At 30.3% G+C, this 6993-nt stretch overlaps 1 long non-coding RNA gene across 3 annotated transcripts; it reads right to left on the bottom strand.

The window, feature by feature from the left end:
- Nucleotides 1-2557: 2557 nt before the first annotated feature.
- On the bottom strand, nt 2558-6391 carry LOC145102209 (uncharacterized). 3 transcript variants are annotated; one of them, XR_013706074.1, is made up of 4 exons: nt 5914-6391; nt 5722-5803; nt 3345-3429; nt 2558-2850 (listed from the first exon to the last, which is right to left on the bottom strand). It is a non-coding gene; the product is annotated as an uncharacterized LOC145102209 (long non-coding RNA). The 3 variants fall into 3 exon arrangements; XR_013706072.1 differs by having other exon boundaries at nt 2558-3429; XR_013706073.1 differs by lacking the exons at nt 2558-2850; nt 3345-3429 and adding an exon at nt 3478-3661.
- Between the last annotated feature and the right edge of the window lie 602 nt (nt 6392-6993).

The following is a 6993-nucleotide window of genomic DNA, read 5'->3' as shown; positions in this document are numbered from 1 at the left end:
TTCTAGAAATGAGATTTAGATTTGGATTTAGTATTTAGATATTGAAACATTATAACAACAACTATTGTATTGTTTTGATATATTGGGATATGATCATGACATTAATACTTGTTGTGTTCGATATTAACACGTTTAATCCAAGAATAATCTTATCCTTCTAAAAAATTCATAGTTTAAGGAGTTCTATACTTCGATGTGGTAAAACGTTGATCCTTAATTGAGTAGTTATAAAAGCCATTATCAAGCATGGTGTGAACTATGCAAGAGACATATGTAGTCAAGATGGGATTTGTTCATATTATGTATTGAGAGCAAGATATTTAGCGTATGTTACCCAAAATTGAACACGAAATAAGATTGATTGTGATCCAAGTCTCATGTTCAACAAGATGTTCATAACAAAGGGATAGTTGATAAACTTAACTTATACATCAATTGTAGCTTTGAGCTTTTTGGAATTGGATGTTGATGAATGGAATTCTTTGTCATGTGTTATTGGGGGTAGTTAAATGTTGTTAGATGTTCATCATTGTCTATATCAATCTATGATGAGTCTTGTGCAAGTGGGATATTGAAAGATTTTTATGCCTAAGAGTCATTATAGAATGATATTTTCTAATGAAATATGATCGTACATGGTCACACCTTATAAAAAGTTACTACTAATTGCTTATTTATTAGAGTAATTTTGACTATTAATAAATATCAACACTTGTATGTAATTTGAAAACATTATTTTATGAAAATAATATTTTACCACCATATTGAGAATTATTGTTCCTAGGAAATAATAATAATAAAATAGAACAAAACTAGTTATATTATCAAGGTAAGAATATATATATATATATATATATATATATATATATATATATATATATATATATGTTATGTAGAAACTCTTTGGTCACTTAGCGTAACCATTTAGTTACATACTAACTACTATTTATGGGATTGTGTAAACAAAAGTATTTGGTCTTGACTTTCCTTCCTAAGGCCATAACTTCTTCTAGTAAAGAAGAGGTAGTGTGTTGTATTGTTTACTTCTTCCATCATGCTTGTAAAAAAGAACCATATTTTCATTTATTACTTTCCTTGACTTCATAAATAAGTGTATGTATAAATAGAGTGCATTAATAGTAAGAATGATTTGTTCTTATCCTCTCATTCCCTTAACAAAGGGATGCCAATTTTCAAGAATTGTAGCCTCTCTCCCTCTCATTCTTCTTGCAATTTTGGTGCTTGAATTAAGGTCTTATATGTTGCTTCTCTTTAAGGTTTATTTGGTATAAAAATTAATGCTTAAGAACAACATTTATACAAGTGATGACTAACATGTTTTAGTAGTTGATTCTTGCTTTAGTGGATACATTATAGAGAGCTTCTCCTTTAAAGCTTAATGCATCACTTCATCAACTTCCATCTTCCATGAGAATCAAAGTCTTCAAAGGTTGTGACATTTTACTTTGTATGGTTGATTTAATCTTACATTCATTGTAAAATGATCATTGGTGAGTTAAAAAGAGGTTTAAATTTCTTCCTAATTTTAAGCTTTCGTTACTGTTTTTATTGTTTTTGGGAAACGGTTTTGAATAAATCCCAACAAGCCAACAATGAAGAAGCTTCTTTGATTCAGCAAACTAGATGAGCAGTCTAATGATTCATGATGTATGAATCACTACGCGAGATAGAATTTACAGTTCCACAGAAGGAACGTGGAGTACTTGATCAGAGTGAAATGAGGGTGTGGTTAAATTGTGATTAGGCTACCATAAAATAATATACAACTTAATTATTAATGCCATATCAATTTTGTTATCAGGTATCCTTTTAATTTCGAGCAAAACGACTTAATTGATAGGTTATAAGTGCATTTAATAGTCTCTTGTGCAAAAAAAAAAGTTTAGTGACCAAATCAAACAAACTGCAAAAGCTTATTGTGCTACACTGACATTTTCCCCAAAATATAATATCTATACTTTAATTTCTTGTACCATTCATTTATGCTCGTATGAAAAAGAAGTAATGATCACACTAAACAACCACCATCAAGAAAATAGCCATGAAATTCAACCCATGACAAAGACCTTTGACTATGCTCAACCACCAAAAGAATGGATTAAATAACCATAAAAGCCAAATGCTCTGTTGTTTTTTCTAAATTTGGAAATTTGGAAATAAAATATGACTAAATTATAAAATTTGACCATTTACCTTGTTGTTTTTTGTGAATTTAGTCAAAAAATATTTCATTGCATTAAACGTCCAAAAACGGACTTGTTTTTAGGATTGGTCCTTGTCAAACGTAGAAAAGCTATTTTTTCCTTTAAATTTAGACAAAACTACAAAAATGGTCCATGTGGTTTGTATTTTTTATGAAACGCGTTCAAACCTTGAAAAAATTGGATGAATGGTCCTTTTAAGCAAGTCTGTTTGCGGTTTTGGTCCATGTCCAAACTTAAAAAAAATTTACCCTTTAAATATTCATTTTTGTTATTTAAATAATTTTTGTAATATTTTTATAATATTTAATAGATAGTAGAAAGAAGGGGGTCTTTCTCTCTCTTTCTCTTTCTTTCTGTCTTTCTCTCTCTTTATCTATCTATCTATCTATCTCCACCCATTTGGATTTGTTCTTTATGAACACACATACATACACACTCAGTAAGATCTTGAAAAACCACACACATAAGAACGTCTTTATGAACATCACCCTCTACCACCACCAATTACCATCACCATCATCGCCTTTGGTTGTTCATCATAACCTTGACCATACTTGTTCATCAACGCAACATCACCTTCTTCACTTCATTACGCTTTGAAACGTGAATTAGATCAGCTCTGATTCTGGTAGAAGAGAGGAATAATGGATTTCGGTGAACCAATAACATAACATACACATACACACACACTATCTTCTTGATTCAGTATTGATTTTAGCTCCGATTCTTGTAACCCAATCGAGTTATGGGATGATTTCAGCTTCAATTTTATTCAGTGTCATCGTCTACTTATTTAAGTCCATTAACCCTTCAACCTATAAATGATTTGAAAACACACATATGAAATTGATTTTGTAGAAATTGGTTGTTCTTGGAAACCCATAAACTTTTTCAGATTCGGAAATTGGTTTTTAGTTCCAGCAACAAACATAAAAAATCAAGTGTTCTTAAAGAGAAAACCCAAAATTGATTATTCGTATATATGTGTTAAGGAGCAAACCCATAAAACCGAGTGTGTGTATGTGTTTCAGAACAAACTCGGAAAACTGAGTGTGTGATTTAAATTTTATGCATGTGTATGTGTTGATGAATAAACCAGAATATGAACAACATTTGTACATATTTATCTTCATCTTGGTTTCCATCTGAACCTTGTGAGTTGATGTCACACCCTGGCCAGCGGTGGACGCACCGAGGTTGCGACCTTGAAAATTAGATCACAGTTAACAAACATACATTGAACAATACAAGATTTGAATAACATTACATGTCTTCATAGATTTGTATACAAGGATTTCATTGATTCAAACTTCAAAATACAAGTTTACAAAAAAAAGTTTAGCAAGTCATAATGTAACAAAAACAAAAAGGCCTTAATAGGTTAGCCAAGAAAGGTTATTCCAAGTCGCGAGGCTTATTATCCAGCTTCTATTTCCCTGATAATACACGCAAGAATACGTCAACAAAATTGTTGGTGAGTTCTACAAGTTTTGACTCAATTTATATTTTTTAAAAGAGGACTTTTGTGTAAAAATCAACCGATATCTGATTGTACAAAAATGTTACTTTTATAATTCAGAGTGGTAAAACAATAATGAGAAGTGTCATCCTGATCTAAGTGTAAATGTACTTGTAATCCCATACAAGTATGGATGTTGATTTACTTATGAAATATAATTTGAAGTCAACATGATTTCGTATTGTATACTCTTAAGTGTTTATTTTATTTAAATAAAACACTACACTTAATCCTGATCCGAGAGTAAATGTTTATAAAATATATAATGTTTATCCGAATAGTTTGTGCAAAAACATAGTCAACAATGTTACCGATATGCATCGTGTGAGACCCAATACTTGTAATCTGAGAAAAGTATTCCTGTTAATATACTTATAATGAATAAGTAAAATATTAAAATATTTTCGTGAAGTGAAATATTAAGTGTTTATATAAATAAACACTACCAAACTGGTTAACAATCTACAAATAATCTTTATACTACATACAACCTTATCCTAGTTTGTAATAGTATTTTTGTAACCGGAATTTTGTGGAGTAAATAACCAAGCTATGACTTGTTCACGCCTCCGTGAAGCACAATAAATAGGGTGGTGTTTGTTGTCCTAATGACGCTTCATGGACATCGTGAATAAAGAATAAGATAAAAACAAGAAGTTATCGTCCGAGTTATCTCGTCACACGAAGGTTGTAGCTTGCAACCATACAGATGGGGGTGTCAACACGTATAGATCTATACACAACATTTTTCACTCACAAAGGATTAACGGTTATTACAAAGGACTTCACTAAGTTGGTATTATTAGTTTGGTGAATGAGAAACTTCCACAACAATCCTTTGTTTTAGTTACAATTCCCAATTGTTTGTGTTCGGAAACTTTTGGTTGTAAAGCTTAAAAAATGTGTAAATACAATTCCCAATTGTTTATGCTCGGAAAATTTTGATTGTAAAGCTTAATGAATCCTAAGTGTAAAGCTGCAAAAATTTTCCTATCCAAATCGGGTAGCATAACGACAGTGTTTTGACTAAAACTACATTTCAACCTAAGTGAAACCAACTAAAACCTTAACAATCTAAACTTCTACAACTATAGTAGTAAAATGCGTGTGAAAACAATGCAATTTAAATGTGTACATACATAAGGAAAACATTTTAACGAACACATATAACATTTCCGTTTATGTTCTTTTGATACATAAATGTGAGTGTGTATGCATATAAATATATATATATATATATATATATATATATATATATATATATATATATATTTAACATTTTTGTATAACAAGATATATGTCCATATTTTATAATCATTTGGGTGATAATATATATATATATATATATATATATATATATATATATATATATATATATATATATATATATATATATAAATCAACACCTATATACAACATCTATATCACTTAAAAGCCAATTTAACCCAATGAGACAAGGCTGGGAAATTAATCTAAAATGTCTATTCAGTCCATATTATAGAAAAAATCTAGAAAAATCATCGGGGATCGGAATTAGGATCCGTAAACTCTCAAGGTTTAGAAATTGATTCTAATTTGTCCATGATTTTTTCCCTGACTTGATTTGGATTTTAAATAGGGTGAAAATGACCATTTTTATAGACTGGTCCGAAATGTACTTAAATGATATGCTGTTTTGTAAAATCATAATAAATTATAGAAAAATTATATGAACATGTGTGAGTAGTCCCTGAAAAGGTATCGATCTGAGCTACTAGTATATGGTATGGTTTTGCAAACCATAGGGTTTAAGATGAGGAAAAGATCTTGAACAGACCGTAATTTTTTTGTAAAAGCTGAAAAATAAGCCTAGAAATGTTTAGTAAAATAACATGTATTTTTACTTAGCTAAGCTTTTATATCATCCAAATAGACATCATTTAGCATGTATTATCCCCTAAAACTTGTAAAATATAAAGAGGGGTCATAGAAACTCACTTTTGTCGCGTAACGTTATTAGAAAGATCCTTGAAGTTTCCGGTTCCAACGAAGCTTGAGATTTGAATGATTTTTGGGATGTCTTAACACATAAAGACATACATTAACAATAATTTAGACTTTTATCAAGATTTAACTCACTTAAAATAAGTGAGTTTTATGACAAAAGAAAGGTAGGAAACAAGTGTTTACCTTGCTTATTCTTGGATCTAGACGTGTGTTACCAAAAAGAGTGTTGAGATACAATGATTTTAAGGAACACGATGAAGGTTTTCTTGGGTTTATAGACACTTGAAATCAGCATGTTATGGGGATGTTTAGATCTCGAAAATGGGCAGAAAAATGAAGATGTTTTTGGGTTATTTTGGTGCTTGAAAACAGCCACTGTTTTGGTTGTGTATGGCTCAGAATTTCCAGCAAAAAAGCAAGAAAAAGAACAGCCTAGCTATTGTTTTGAGTACCCATTTTAATGCACCAAATCAACTAACATTCAGACGTAAATGTAGGTGAAAATACCAAGCAAAATGAAGGTGCAAGGGGCTAAAATGGAGGATGAAAACCCGAAGGCAACAACCTTATTTTTGGCCTTTGGTTTTGGTGGATCACAAAGAAGGAAAGAGTGCTTAAAATTGGTTGAGTTTTAAGTGATGTTTGTGTGAATTCTAGAGAGAATTTGTCCTACATATGAAGGAGAAATAAGGAGGCAAGGCTCGACATTTATAGTGGAATGAGAGAGGTGTAAATATCTTCCAAATCTTATCCAAGATAGGATAAGATTCACTTTGCAACTTGCATCCCCACTTGCAAGTGTAGTTACATAGAGATAGGACTTAGTTACTTGGAGATAGAAAGGTAGTTTAGTTATTTACAGATATGAGTTAGTTAAAAGATATTTTGAGGAAGAGTATGGAGCAAGTTTTCGGGATTTAGGAAGGAAACAAGCTTGCTTAGTATCTTACTGTATTAAGTGCATTAGTTAAATTATCTTAACTCAAAGATTTTACCTTATCAAATGGTTTAAACACAATATTCCTCATTTGATGTCATTTTAAGTTACGAATCCATAACTTGTCATTTTATTATATCATGATACACATAAATATGAATCTATATGTATTGTTGAGAAATAGCAATGAAGTTTATATGTATTGGTATTTAAATGTTTATATTTGATTGTATTATTTATAAACATTTTGGTACTTTTAGTTATGCCTAATAATAATCCATTTTATAATTTTATAAGATAAATATAAAATTGATTGTCTAAGGTAT

The sequence above is a fragment of the Lactuca serriola genome, chromosome 4 (genome assembly GCF_051521515.1).
Source record: "Lactuca serriola cultivar US96UC23 chromosome 4, Lser_US96UC23_V15, whole genome shotgun sequence".
Classification (NCBI taxonomy): Eukaryota; Viridiplantae; Streptophyta; class Magnoliopsida; order Asterales; family Asteraceae; genus Lactuca; species Lactuca serriola.
This window is presented reverse-complemented; position numbering and strand designations above follow the sequence as displayed.